Below are 15,672 nucleotides of genomic sequence, written 5' to 3'. Positions count from 1 at the left end.
TGGATCAACCTAGAGTCTGTCATACAGAGTGAAGTCAGAAAGAGAAAAATAAATATTGAATATTAACGTATATATGTGGAATCTAAGAAAATGGAAGGTATGAACTTTATGCAGGGCAGGAATAGAGACCAGACATGTGGACACGGGGGAAAGGGGAGAGTGGGATGAACTGAAAGAGGAGCACTGACGTATACACACTACCATGCCTAAAACAGAGAGCTAGTGGGAAGTTGTACAGCACAGGGAGCTCAGTTTCATGTTCTGTGATGACCTAAGGGGTGAGATGGGGGGATGGGAAGGAGGCTCAGGAGGGAGGGGGATATATGAATCAGTTCAGTTCAGTCGCTCAGTTGTGTCCGACTCTTTGCAACCCCATGAATTGCAGCACGCCAGGCCTCTCTGTCCATCACCAACTCCCGGAGTCTACCCAAACCCATGTCCATCGAGTCGGTGATGCCATCCAACCATCTCATCCTCTGTCGTCCCCTTCTCCTCCTGCCCCCAATCCTACCCAGCATTAGGGTCTTTTCCAATGATTCAACCCTTCACATGAGGTGCCCAAAGTATTGGAGTTTCAGCTTCAACATCAGACCTTCCAATGAACACCCAGGATTGATCTCTTTTAGGATGGATTGATTGGATCTCCTTGCAGTCCAAGGGACTCTCAAGAGTCTTCTCCAACACCACAGTTCAGCTAATTCACTTTGTTGTATAGCAGAAACTAACACAACATTGCAAAGCAATTATACTCCAATTAAAAAAGACTACCTCCTCTACTTTGAGTCCCAAAAGAACTGAATAAAATATGATTTCAAAGAAAGCAAAATACCACACACATCTTATTTGTTCTTACAGATAAACTCATGGAAATCCAGCAAGTTAAATGGAGTGCCCAATTAGGCAAAGATTTCTTAGCTGTGACACCAAAAGTACCATCCACAAAAGATAAAACTGAGAAATTAAGCCTTACTAAAATTAGGAACTTCTACTCTTCAAAAGACACCATTAAGAAAATGAAAAAACAAGCAAAAAGCTGGGAGAATATCTCCCTAAGATGTAACACTTCTCTGATAAAAGGCTTATGTCCAGAATTCACAGAGAACTCTTATAACTCAATAATAGACAAACAACCCAATCAAAATGAATGGTCCAAGGTCAGAACAGAAGATGCAGCCAAAAACTGAGATCTCTAGCCTTGCTCAATGTTAATTTCATGATTTAAAACCATAGTTTCATAAATGAGCCTCCCCCCAAAAAAGAAAAGAAAAACAGGGAAACAAATCGAAAAAAAAATCTATGTCATTAATAAGTAGCACAAAAAAGAAACTCAAAATCATCACACAAAAATCAAGTAATCACTGAAATGATTAAAACAGACTTTTTCCTTTTCAGAATTACAAAAGGTAAAATATTTGTCTGGATACCTCAGGCTGATTCATATTTTCTTAGGCAAGCAGTAGCAACAGCAAGTCCTTTAAGAGTCAAATTTCTTTTAATAAGATATTAAAAGATATTTTCCTATTCCAAAATAAAATCTGGATGACACAGGGACTTCTTTGCCTAAAGCTTAATCCTTTATAAATGTTTACCCCACCAAGTAAATGGTTAAAAGAGAATACAGAATTATAAAACCAAAGAAAATGTAATGAATATCCTACCCCAATCAACCTTTACCTTTCCAGAAAGCACTATTTTTAATATTTTATCAAACATTCATTTGCTGTTGCTGCTAAGTCGCTTCAGTCGTGTTCGACTGTGCGACCCCATAGACGGCAGCCCACCAGGCTCTGCTGTCCCTGGGATTCTCCAGGCAAGAACACTGGAGTGGGTTGCTATTTCCTTCTCCAATGCAGGAAAGTGAAAAGTGAAGTTGCTCAGTTTTGTCCAACTCCTAGCGAACCCATGGACTGCAACCTACCAGGCTTCTCCGTCCATGGGATTTTCCAGGCAAGAGTACCAGAGTGGGTTGCCATTGCCTTCTCCGATTCATTTACTGAGGGACTATATATTACAGAATGGTTCTAACTGCTTTGTCAATAACAGGAAAGAAGGAGGAATAGCATAAGACCCAGTAGATGTAGCCAGTAGCCTACAAGGTAATTAAGACACTAAAAAATCAAACAACCCAATTTAAAAAAGGACAAAGAAACTGAATAGAATTTCTCCAAAGAAGATATACAAATAGCACAGGAAAAGAAAGTACCACTAATTACTGCTGCTGCTAAGTCGCGTCAGTCGTGTCTGACTCTGTGCGACCCCATAGACAGCAGCCCACCAGGCTCCCCCGTCCCTGGGATTACTAGAGAAATGCAAATCAAAACCTCAACGAGATACCACTTCTCTCATCATTAGGATGACTATTCTTTAAGAAAAAAGAGAAGAAATGAAATGTTGGCATGGGTGTAGAAAATTGGAACTCTTGAGAACTGCTGGTGAGAATGTACAAAGGCACAGTGGCTGGGGAAAACACTATGGTGGATACTAAAAAAATTAACATGGAATTACTAACAATAAGGTCCTACTATACAGCACAGGGAACTATACTCAATATCCTGGGATAAACCATCTTGTTATTGAGTTGTTAAGTCATGTCTGACTCTCTGTGACCCTGTGGACTGTAGCCTGCCAGGTTCCTCTGTCCGTGGGATTTCCCAGGCAAGAAAACTGGAGTGGAATGCCACTTCCTTCTCTAGAGTATCATCTTGAACCAGGGATCAAACCTGAGTCTCTTGCATGGCAGCCAGATTCTTTACCACTGAGCCTCCTGGGAAGCACTGGGATAAACCATAATGGAAAAGAACATAAAAAAGAATGTATACACGTGCATAACTGAATCATTTTGCTGTACAGCAGAAATTAATATTTGTAAATCAATTATACTTCAATAAAAAAATAAATTAAAAAAAAACCCACCATGGAATTACTACTTAATCCACCAGTTCCACTTCTGGGAATACACCTAAAGAACTGAAAGGAGGGACTTGAACAGATATTTATACAGCCACATTCACAGCATCATTATTCACAATAGCCAAAAAGTAATCCAAAAGGCCATAAACAGATGAACGGATAAACAAAATGTGATTATACACATAAAATGGGATGTTATTCAGCTTTTTAGAAAGGAATGAAGTTTTCAAACATGTTACAACAGGAACTTTGAAGACACTGTGCTAAGTTAAAAAGCTAGACACAAAGGACAAATATTGTATGATTCCATTGATATGAAGTAGCAAGAATACTCAAATTCTAGAGAGACAAAAATTAACACAGTGATTATCAGGGAGGGAAATGGCATTATTTTAAAAACAGGTACAGAGTTTCAGTTTGGAATGATAAATTCTGGAGATACATAGTGATAATAGGTATGCAGCATGGGAATATATTTAATGTCACTGAATTAAACACTTAAACATAGTTGAAGTTGTAAATTTTATGCATATTTTACCAACATGTTATGTATATTTTACCACAATGACAAAAAATAATCAAGACAAATAAGTCTATCATTTTCTTTGCCCCTTATAAATGAAAATATCCATTTAAACAGTAAAATCAGCAGAGGAGACTGAACATCTGTGCTACATCTCCATACTCTCCCAAAACTCCAACAAGAAAAAATAAAGGAAAAAAGTTTAAATCCTGAAGGGCAAAGAGAAAGGGAGAGTAGATGACTGCACATCAATGTCAGCAACATTCTGGACAATACAAAGCAATAGTAGCCAGGTTCTATACATTTCAATACATACATTAACAGTTTTTAATTAAGACCTATAGTAATTATCTTTCCTTCCAGAAATTCAAGGGTAAAAGATAATCTAGGATTTCCCTTTTACTAGCTTTCCACAGAAGCAAATGCAGCTAATCCCTCTGATATTCCTTTCCTTCCAAAGCAGACCCATAATTAAATGAACCACCTAAAAATCTCTTTAAATTTTCAGAACAAATGAACTTCAAAATCTAGGTTAGACCATGCTTCAAAAGCTCAAAAACAAATTCTCTTTGCATTAAATGAGACTTGGATTTAGCTCCATTTGATCCTTTTGCTGCATTTGTATGATGGCTGCAACTCTGTCTACTTTTCATAGGCTCAGTTCAGTGTTCTTATTCACCAATGAGGGAAAAGTTGCTGTCTCTCAAATATTCTGAATATTCAGGCTCTAACACACTATTCGATTTACTTATTAAAAAGACTACTTACAATAACTACATTTTGCATTTTAGTCAAGAATAATAATTTAACTTTCCTGTATATGTCAAGAAAAGTTTCATGAGAAAAGTATAAACAGAACCGAAGGCCTACTGAAAATGAAATCCTGAAAATCACTTTCTCAGGCTATACAAAATAAACACATTTCACCTTTCTATATTTATCAGTTTCTTTAAACATTCTGAATCATAAATTAATTACTGTGTCAAGTTTCTGCAACAAAATTGCATAAGAAAACCTTTTGTCACTGTTTCCAAACCTTGGTAAATAAAAAAATTCCATGTTTAAAGTCTACATAAGACGTTAATCAAGACGACCAAAAATGCTAAACTAGAAATGTAATAAGCAGTTGAACTACTTTGATTTTACCTTTCCTATTCTTTTAAAGCTGGGAAATTATGAGACTATATACATGATCCACCATTGAAGACAGTGCCAGGGCTGAGAGTAATGAAGATCCTTATGAAAACGGAGGGGTAGCCTCTTCAGTATTATCCTCACATATCCCAATTACTACAAAAGAACAAATATGGGAAGAGCTTTCAAAATCTGCCTCTTTACTGCAGCGTCCCACTGTCACAGGGTGACCCAAATACAAGCTTTTGTCCCTCGCTTTCCATTCTCACTACAACCTCCCTAGCCTGGTCTCCCTGCCTCCAGACCCTACCAACCCTAATAAATACTGTAGACCTCAATATTAACACAATAAATTTCATAAAATACCACTTCATTCTACCAGTCAACAGGACTTAATTTTATCCTAAAATAAGATGACTGCTGAAGGGCAGCAGAGTACATTACCCCAAAATATGCCACTTTGGCATAAGAATTATTCTGAGCTAAAGACAATCAAAACTCAGCTGCAAAAGCTTTTTACCTCTCTCCCTCCCACAACTGCTTACATTTACACTGGAAAGGAGGCCTGTACCAAGAAGAGAATTATTACCAGAAAATACCTTTTTACCTAAGAAACTTAACTGCAGGGACTTCACTGGTGGTCCAGTGGCTAACGCTCCACACTCCCAATGCAGGGGGCCTGGGTTTGATCCCTGGTCAGGAAACTAGATCCCATATGCTGCAACTAAGAGTTCCCAAGCTACAACTAAAAGATTCTGAATGCAGCAACTAAGACTCAGCACAGCCAAATAAATGATTTTAGAAAGAAAGAAAGAAAAGAAACTTAACTAAGTAACAGGGCAACCTTTATTTTCCAAACATCTCCTCTCTTCTTCCCTTTGTATCACCAGCCCCTACTCCTTTTCCTTATAAGGCTCAGGATGTTTATATAAGCCCCTATTATGGCTGCCTTTTAGGTCTCAGTTTTATGAGGCTCCCATACAGTATTTAGGAAGTTTGTTTTTATCTTGTTAATCTGTCTTATAGGAATTACTAGACCAGTCAAAGAACCTGAAAGGGAAGAAGAGAAATTGTTTTGCCCCTATACTGGTCTCTTTATTTTTCTAAACTTTCTATTCTTCCTGGGACCACACAAACCCTCTTCAGATTAATTTAAATTCACTGCACTTTCTTTCACCATCTTAAGTTCATTCCTGCCATTTTCCCATTCTGAATTCCAGTTTTAAATAACCTCCCTCCTCCTCTCTGCCTTAATTTTTCTCTTTACGCCTCATTCAGCCCTAGATAGCTGTAAGGTATCACCTGAACTTTAAAAATCTCTATGTGAGTAAGGACTTTCTTCCCAGAGGGCAGTGAACATGGGTTATGTTGCAAAAAGTCAAGCCCCAGATCAGAGGTTACAGAACAGCAACCCACAAGACAAAGTCTGCCCATGGTGGTGAATTTGTCTGGCTCATAGCATTTTTATGAATTCACTACATTGCCAACATTTAAAAATAAAAATTTCTCACAAAATCTGAAGTTCCAGCTTCTCTTCATAAAAAAGATGTTCAGGTCACACTTTATCTACAAGCCTTCTGCCCTACCCCCTGCCAGATCAATAGTGAGCCAACAGTGAATTATATATTTTAAAATGATAAATCTCACCTCAATTTTTTAAAAAAAGTAAACCAAAGCTGCCTAACAGCTGCCCCACTGGAGTAACAAGAATTCCCTAAATCACTTAAGTCCCAATCTGCTCTACCATTACTATTTAAATCTAGCCCTTGTAGGCATCTGACTTTACAGTGCTCCCCTTATATTAATTTACTGAATGAACCAATAAATTGAGATGATAATTTTAAGACAGACAAGGTTGGTGATGATAATTTTTAAACAGACAAGGTTGGTGATAATGATAACAACAACACTGGCAATTAACATTTCCTGCTTTATTGTGAACCAACTATTGTTCTAGCAAAAATACATTATCTCATTTAATCCACACAACAACCCTATGGATATACACTATTATTATTCTCGATTTATAAGTGAGAAAACTAAGGCACAGAGAAGTGAAGCAACTCAGCCAAGGTCACACTGCCAGTACTCAAGATACAGCGAGAATTCAAAATCAGACAGTCTAACTCCAGGAAACACTGTTAATCCCTACAATATGATTTCTTTAGACTACCATCCTTTCTTCTGTGACCAGCGGAATTAACTGCCTGGAACTCAAGAGACTAAATTTTAGAGCCTATTCTTTCTTTGCACAAATGACTAAGAAGCAAACCACAGTTCACCTAAATGCAGACGGCATTTTTCAATGTTTTTCCTCGCCTTAAAAGAAAACTTTCTCTGTAATTGAAATATTAGGGAATCCAATCAAACTATATATTTGTTATCAGACTATTCCTGGAGTAACGTAAGCTCAATAATAAGATGAATCCTTAGTTCAAAACTACAAAGTGATGATACAGCACAAAACTCTTCTCTTTCTTGGGAAGGATATATCTATTAGCGTAAACAGTGTGCAGACATGAAAAAAATTAAGTTTCTTGAGGGCAGGGACTGCTTTTTTCCATGAGTCCCTGCAGTTAGCATATATTCAGTTATAATAAAAGAACCAAGAAATCCAAACATCTTAAATTGAAATGCAATGAAATCCTTATTATAGCATTTATCATCTTGCTTTTTACAATAATTACTAGTGAACAGTTTTATTTTCCTCACAAAAACACACAATCTTTGAGGTAGATTACCCCTTGGGACCTAGCATAACAGGGCTCAATAAACGCTTACTTAATATTACAAGCTCAACATTTCTATACTTAAGATTTCCTGCACGTCTCTCAACCAATGTTTAAAGCAGAAAGAGAATTCATTGGTGGTCTAGTGGTTAGGACTCCGAGTTTCCACTGCAGGGGGGAATGAAGATCCTACAACCTGCATGGCGCAGCTAAAAATAAAAAATAAAGTAGAATTTAAAACAGCTTCTCATTTATAAAGCAATGGATGCTTTGAAGTCCTATTATAGGATATTTCTGAGACCAGTCCCACATTGTGTCAACAAAGCCCTGAAAAACTGGTGAGCTGGCATAAGCAGCACAAAGAATAATCAAAGAGATGGAAGGAGAAAGCATCATGTTCATACCTTCAGTAGAAAGTAATGCAGTCCAGAGATTTAAGCAAATTGCTCAAGAACACAGAAATTAAGTAACAAGCAATATCAAGGCCAGAACACATATTTCATGAATGCTGGCCCAGTTTTCTTTCTCACAAAGAACTACTCTGTGAGCTCCGGATGAAATGGATACTTTTAGAAATATTTTAAAGATATTTGGCATGGAGGATGATCTTCCCCAGTACATAACTTTTTGTGAAGTATTACACCACCACTAAAGATATGAAATTTGCCTTGTTCCATTCACTGCAGATAACGCCATCTTTTCCCCTGTTGTTCTACATACTATTTTCATTTTCATGTCTTTCATTATCCTCTGAGAATTCTTCCTCGCACCACCTCTTATTTATCTACTTTTTCCTCTTATCCACTTCCTTCTCTAGTATCTCACAAAGCACCCTACCATCTCCTTTTCTCTTTGTAATTATTGAAAAATAAAAAACAAACCCACCGATTAATCACACATTTGATTATAGCACTGACCTGGGATACCGTAATAAGCAAGCCACAGCCTTGGTCTCTTGGCATTTATAAGGCAATTTGTTAACAAAAATATAAACTAAACACAAAGGGTCACACAATTTTACTATGATTTTACAATGGGGACAAGAAGCTTAAGTATGGATGGGACACTTACATGAAGAGATGTGGTAATAACAGTCGCAAGGTTAGGGTTAAGCAAATGAAAGGGATCCTCTTTCCTATACAGCTTTCTCACCAACCAATTCACCTGCTCTACTTCACTCACTCCCTATTCCTTACTGCTTGACTTTTCCCGTGCTCTACTTTTTCTCTTAATCAGCAGACTTCCTTTTCTTTCTCCTGGTCTTTTTTTTCTCTCCTGATCTTTTAAGATGAATCTGTCCTGTCCTGTTTTCCTTTTCAATATTATTACCAACTCCTCCCAGCTCCTAGATCTGGATAATGCCTTAAGATGGGAATTCATTTTTTTATAAAGATTTAATATGTATTATTTTATTTGATCCTCACAACAATGCCAGGGATGCAGGCAGAAATCAATACAACTATTTTACAGATATATGAATTGAGTCTTACCAAGATTAAATACTTTGCCAACAATCAAGTTTGTCAGTAGCAAAATCAAATCAGAACCCAGACCTTTTCTTTCCAAGTCCTCTATTCTTTTTCCATTGAACTATATTGTTTTCTTTTTAATTCCTACACATTTTAACCATATACGTGCACATGTATGGACAAGTATACAGAGATAAATGTTTCTAAAACAGCACAAGTGAGAAAAGCCTATGACTGTATAGGGAAGCTAGAAAAACAGAAAAGTCAAAGGACCCAAATTAAGAATACAATGTAGCTCACAGGCTAATCCTTGTAGATGCAGCTTTGGGTTTCATATCCAAATGGAAACTATGTCTTCAACCAAGTGATGTAGCCAGCATCAACACTGGTCTCTCCCCCTACTTCCCACAGCTGTTAACAAGACTAGAGCTCACCCTCAGCACCATTTCTGACCCGACTCTCTCTCACAGGCATGCCACCATACCTGAAGTTTTCACCGTTTAAAGTCACTTCTTTGGATTAAGGCGCTGTCTCCAGAAGGCCACAGTTAAATGCATGTTACCTGAGAAAGGAAGAAGGGTCCATTAACACATTACTCCTATAGTTAAACACATCAGATCACCAATGACCTTTGGACCAGGACAGCACAATGTCCTTTAAAAAGTTTCATAGGATAGATAATTTTTGCTGGAGCAGGCAGGATAAAAAGGTCAAATTGGGAAGAAAATGACTCATGCATACTATAGCGTAACTCCCCACCTGTGTATAGCGACATGGCAAAATGAGGATGGCCATATAAATACATACTCCACCTTTTGAGGTCACAGTAAGGACTATCCCTGAAACTTGGAAGCTCCTAGGGATGAGAAAAGAAAAAAGTACTCCAAGGATCTGAGTATAGTCAATTCTGCAAAGAAGCAAAGAGCTGAGTTGGCAGCAGTTCTCCAAGGACAGTATACTGCTAGACTGAAAGAGGACAGAAAAAAGGAACAGCTTCTGGTTAACTACTTCTAGTTGTGAGGCTACTTTCCAGCCCAACATTTTTAGCAGAGGGCTGACCTCTCAATGCGGAGAAGGCAATGGCATCCCACTCCAGTACTCTTGCCTGGAAAATCCCATGGACGAAGGAGCCTGGTAGGCTACAGTCCATGGGGTCGCTAAGAGTCGGATACAACTGAGTGACTTCACTTTCACTTTTCCCTTTCATGCACTGGAGAAGAAAATGGCAACCCACTCCAGTATTCTTGCCTGGAGAATCCCAGGGACGGTGGAGCCTGGTGGGCTGCCGTCTATGGGGTCGCACAGAGTTGGACACGACTGAAGTGACTTAGCAGCAGCAGCAGCAGACCTCTCAATGAGAGAATGCTGCAATTCAATTCTTCAACCCCACTTGCTAATTTATATTGACTCAAAGCCAGTATCATTTACATCCACAAAAATCAACATGCCTTTACTGAGTGCTTATTATAAGCCCAAAATTTGGCTAAGTGCTATAAATACGGAGGTGGAGGGGGAACCTTTATACACTTTCGCCTTAACTCATATAGAAGAAACCAATCCCCTAAACCCAAAACAGAGAAGGGTGAGGAACAAGAAAAGAAGGCAGAAGGTGGCTATTTTTCTGTGAGTATGAACACAAATTTCCTAAGCCAGAATGAATACAACTCACTTCTAGGCCAAAGTTCCTTGTTACACTCTTAACTAAACAGTCAAGAGGCACAGGCTAGAAATACTTTATTCTTTTGGTCTAATACCAAAAGCTCTTTAGTAGCACACATTCATCTTGGTACACTGGAGAACAGACTAAGAGTTACAAAATTTGGTTCTACTTTTAGCTCTGATTCTTTTTAAAAAAAAAAAAAAAACAGAAAAGGTTGGACTAGTCTAAGAATAGCATATACCTGGTACATATATTGATACTAACCACTAGATAACTAGTGTCCACAGGAGTCATCACTAATCAATCATAACTCTCAGAGAACCCTTATGATTAAAATCCTTCTCAACACAGGGCTTCTGGCAGCTACTTCAAGTGAAAGTTGGCCCATAAAACAAAATATATCTGCTACTGTGGACTAGATAATCTCTACAATCTCTTCCAGCTCTTTCTTTTAATATGTATTGTTTATTTATTTGGCTGTGCTGGGTCTCAGATGCAGTATGTGGGATCCAGTTCTCAGACCTGGGACTGAACACAGGATCCTTGCATTAGGAGCATAGAGTCTTGGCCACTGGACCACCAGGGGAGTCCCCCAACTCAAATTCTAAAACCAAGTTTCTGAGGGTGGGATAAAAAACACTTCCCAACAAGCTCATAAATCAATAGCATTGATAGCCATAAATCTCAGTCTAATCTCTAAATTCTACAAATTGCACCTGATCAAGGATGCTAACAAATTCTGATACCATTAATATATATAACCTGACAATATTATTCTGATTTGCTAATGGGTTCTTTTGACAGAAAAGGAACCTTTTACCCAGACTGGCCCTAAAGAAATCCTCATACAAAAATAGGACAATATTGCACTAGTAAAGAACTAAATTTAATCCCTTGATCATGCCCACAGCCTCTCAATGAGGACAAGCCTTTCACTTCTCACCTAAACCACTGCAACAGACACTCTTCCATCCTTTCACTCCTGTCACAAAGCAATCTTCCTAAAGCAAACATGTACTCAATATCATTTTCCTGTTTAAAAATCTGCATCCAAAAAAAAAAAAATCTGCATCTATTGCTAACAACATAAAACAAGTTTTTTTTTTGCCTCACATCCGTAATGCTCTCCTTCCCCATCCCACTCCCTGCTCCCTTTTATCTTCCACAATCCAGTGTTTAGTAACAGTATTGAGGTGTTTCCTCTGTCTGCCCTGTCCTTCCCTTTCTCCATCACAATCACACTTCAGCTAAGAACCAACTTCAGCTCGAAGCAGAGCCTTCCTCCTCAAATCAACCAGACACAACTGATTACTTCCTCCTCCATCTCAAAGCTTTTGGCTTATTCAAAGTATTGTCTCAATGGTTTCCAAAACCATCAGAATTGCCTGAGGCAAGTTTTAATCCTCAAGGCCAACCCAAACGTATTAAATCAATCTCAGCAAATAAGGCTCTGAAGTTTCTACTTTTAAAAGAGCTGCCCTGATTATTCTAATGATCAAATTTGGGGGCTACTGGTTTGTCTCTTCCAGTTGGTGTAAAGATGTTTCTTTAAGGAATGGAAAAATGATTTACTCAAGAATACACTGAGGAAGTATACTGCACTTGCTTATTTCATATCATATCCTTGTTGACTTGACTCATGCTGAAGATGAAGGAATTCCTGTTGGACTCACACCCAAAAACTTACATCCACTGTTCAAAACAGCAGGTGAATTTCCACCTTAATTTCTAAATCTTAAAAATGAAGTAACTGTACCCTGAGTAAAGCTATGAATACACGATGAAGACTCTCACCAGACCTGCCCTGAGAACTTTATTTCGGCCGAGAAACAAGTCCTTAGCCCATTTTGAGGGTGGAAATACACTGCCTCTAGTACTTCCGTAAGATCTAATTATATTAGGAATACACGCAAGACTCCAACTAAGTACAGTGATAGATGGTTGGCTCAAGTGCCTCCTTAATTTCAGAGAAAAATTCCCTGAAATTTCTCTTCCTTCCCCACCCCTCACTCCCAAAAAATATACTGAAGCTGTAGAATAATAGCGGAAAATCTAACAAGATACAAATATAAGCAAGAAAACAAGGTGAGTTGTTACTGGAGAATCGTGGATTTCGGGTAGTTTGCAAATCCACCAGGTTACGTCGCTAACTTGAGGCCCAACGTCTACCTGGAGCGCAGAGATCCTGTGTTTCGCTCTACGTCGCGGCCCGGAGCAAAGTCTAAGAACTTGAGTTCCCCACTTAGTCCCCACTAAGTCCTGTCCTCATCACGTCTACTTCTTTCTTCTCTCCGCTAAAGAAAAGGGCACTTTCAGGAGGAAGGGCAATGACAGCTCCACGTCTGCAAAACTCGGCGCCGAGAGGCGCCGGCGGGGCCGCTGCGGCGGCGGCGGGCGCGGAGGAGGACGCCGGGGCCGGGACCACCACGCTGGGGGACAATAGACGAAGAGAGGGGAATGGAAAAGAGAAGAGAGGGAGCCGCTGTGCTGGGCCCCTCTCGCTAGTGCGGGCTCCAAAAAGTCTCGGGAAAGGGGAGCGGGTGGCAGGTGGGCCCGGCCCCCGCCCCTCGCAGGGCCACGTCGCCCGCCCCGGCCGGGGCCGCGGGGCCCCTCGCGTAGGCCGGGCCGCAGGAGCGTAGCCCCCGGGCGGGGCTGACGAGCTCTGGGCTGGACCCCGGGGGCGCCCGCTGCGGCCCAGTTCTCTCAGAACTTGGCGCCCGCGAGGCGAGGGGCTCCGAACGTCTGAGCCCAACAGTGGCCGCTCGGGGCTTCCACACGACCCACCCCCGCCACCCCTCCGCCCGGCCCCTGCCACTAGCCCGAGCTCCCCGCGCCCCCCACGGGCACCAGCTCTGAGGGAAGAGGAAGCAGCCGCGGCTCTGAGGTCCCGGCTGACGCGCCGCACTCCTCTACCTCTCGCTCTCCTCCGACATGTTCATCCAGGACCCTCCCTCTCCCCAAAATTGCCTCCAGTCCGCCCGCGGGTTTTTACCGGGACTGGGGCGGCGGCTACTCTTCAGTCCCTCGACTAAGATGGCAGCCGGTCCCGATCCCGGACCACAGCTACTGGAACGAGTTGGCGGCCAACGCGCAGGCGCCTCCAGCTCCGGAGCTATCAGGACTATAAGCCCCAGAAGCCCTTGCACACTAACCAGCTGCCGGCAGGAAGAGCTAGCAGAGGCTGGTGAGCACAGCTAAATCCGAGCTTGCATTTAGCTAGGTGGGAGGGACTCTTGGATTACTCCCAGGACCTCTAGGCTTTTTAAAAAACCCTCCTCGTCTCACACCAGAACCTCTCAACAGTATAGCTACGGATCCAAAACTCTAGTGTGCATCAGAATCACCTGAAGGGCTTGTTAAAACATAGACTACTGGGCCCCACCCCCAGAGTTTCTAATTCAGCAGATCTGGGATAGGATCTAATCATTTTAATAATTTGCATTTCTAACAAGCTCTCTGATGTGCTACTAGTAGGAGATCACACTTTGAGAACCACTGAAAATTGAGAAAATTAGAGATACCAAGGGAACATTTTATGCAAAGATGGCCTCAATAAAGGACAGAAATGGTATGGGCCTAACAGACGCAGAAGATATTAAGAAGAGGTGGCAAGAATACACAGAAGAACTGTACAAAAAAGATCTTCACGACCCAGATAATCACGATGGTCTGATCACTCACCTAGAGTCAGACATCCTGGAATGTGAAGTCAAGTGGGCCTTAGAAAGCATCACTACGAACAAAGCTAGTGGAGGTGATGGAATTCCAGTTGAGCTATTTCAAATCCTCAAAGGTGATGCTGTGAAAGTGCTGCACTCGATATGCCAGCAAATTTGGCACTCAGCAGTGGCCACAGGACTGGAAAAGGTCAGTTTTCGTTCCCGTCCCAAAGAAAGGCAATGCCAAAGAATGCTCAAACTACCACACAATTGCACTCATCTCACATGCTAGTAACGTAATGCTCAAAATTCTCCAAGCCAGGCTTCAGCAATTCGTGAACCATGAACTTCCAGATGTTCAAGCTGGTTTTAGAAAAGGCAGAGGAACCAGAGACCAAATTGCCAACATCCGCTGGATCATTGAAAAAGCAAGAGAGTTTCAGAAAAACATCTATTTCTGGTTTATTGACTATGCCAAAGCCTTTGACTGTGTAGATCACAATAAACTGTGGAAAAATTCTGAAAGAGATGGGAATACCAGACCACCTGACCGGCCTCTTGAGAAACCTGTATGCAGGTCAGGAAGCAACAGTTAGAACTGGACATGGAACAACAGACTGGTTCCAAATAGGAAAAGGAGTACGTCAAGGCTGTATATTGTCACCATGCTTATTTAACTTATATGCAGAGTACATCATGAGAAATGCTGGGCTGGAAGAAGCACAAGCTGGAATCAAGGTTGCCGGGAGAAATATCAATAACCTCAGACATGCAGATGACACCACCCTTTTGGCAGAAAGTGAAGAACTAAAGAGCCTCTTGATGAAAGTGAGAAAGGAGAGTGAAAAAGTTGGCTTAAAGCTGAACATTCAGGAAACTAAGATCATGGCATCTGGTCCCATCACTTCATGGGAAATAGATGGGGAAACAGTGGAAACAGTGTCAGACTTTATTTTGGGGAGCTCCAAAATCACTGCAGATAGTGACTGCAGCCATGAAATTAGAAGACGCTTATTCCTTGGAAGGAAAGTTATGACCAACCTAGATAGCATATTAAAAAGCAGAGACATTACTTTGCCAACAAAGGTATATACATGTATAACAATGTATACATGTCTACTCAAGGCTGTGGTTTTTCCAGTAGTCATGTATGGATGTGAGAGTTGGACTGTGAAGAAAGCTGAGTGCCGAAGAATTGATGCTTTTGAACTGTGGTGTTGGAGAAGACTCTTAAGAGTCCCTTGGACTGCAAGGAGATCCAACCAGTCCATCCTAAAGGAGATGAACCCTGGGTGTTCATTGGAAGGACTGATGTTGAAGCTGAAACTCCAATACTTTGGCCACCTCATGGGAAGAGTTGACTCATTGGAAAAGACCCTGATGCTGGGAAGGATTGGGGGCAGGAGGAGAAGAGGATGACAGAGGATGAGATGGCTGGATGGCATCACCGACTCGATGGACATGAGTTTGGGTAAACTCTGGGAGTTGGTGATGGACAGGGAGGCCTGGTGTGCTGCGGTTCATGGGGTCGTGAAAAGTCAGACACGACTGAGCAACTGAACTGAACTGAACTGAACCGTAGCTTAGA

General features: G+C 40.9%; 1 protein-coding gene across 10 annotated transcripts in view; it reads right to left on the bottom strand.

The window, feature by feature from the left end:
* The window catches only part of ITCH (itchy E3 ubiquitin protein ligase), a 102,301-nt gene extending 88,806 nt beyond the window's left edge, over positions 1–13,495 (bottom strand). The window contains exons 1-3 of one of the 10 annotated variants that reach the window (XM_081559827.1): positions 13,339–13,495; positions 9,250–9,327; positions 4,580–4,723 (exon numbers count right to left, since the gene is read on the bottom strand). The gene's annotated coding sequence lies outside the window, so the exon portion shown is untranslated. Of the gene's footprint in view, positions 1–4,579; positions 4,724–9,249; positions 9,364–12,522; positions 13,131–13,330 lie in introns of those variants that run through there. The other 9 variants (XM_081559824.1, XM_081559826.1, XM_081559823.1 and 6 more) reach the window with 9 other exon arrangements.
* Positions 13,496–15,672: the final 2,177 nt, after the last annotated feature.

Source organism: Giraffa tippelskirchi, chromosome 13 (genome assembly GCF_054371585.1).
Source record: "Giraffa tippelskirchi isolate mGirTip1 chromosome 13, T2T-mGirTip1v1.2.pri, whole genome shotgun sequence".
Classification (NCBI taxonomy): Eukaryota; Metazoa; Chordata; class Mammalia; order Artiodactyla; family Giraffidae; genus Giraffa; species Giraffa tippelskirchi.
Note: the sequence above shows the minus strand (reverse complement) of the source record. Positions and strands in the feature narration are given on the sequence as shown.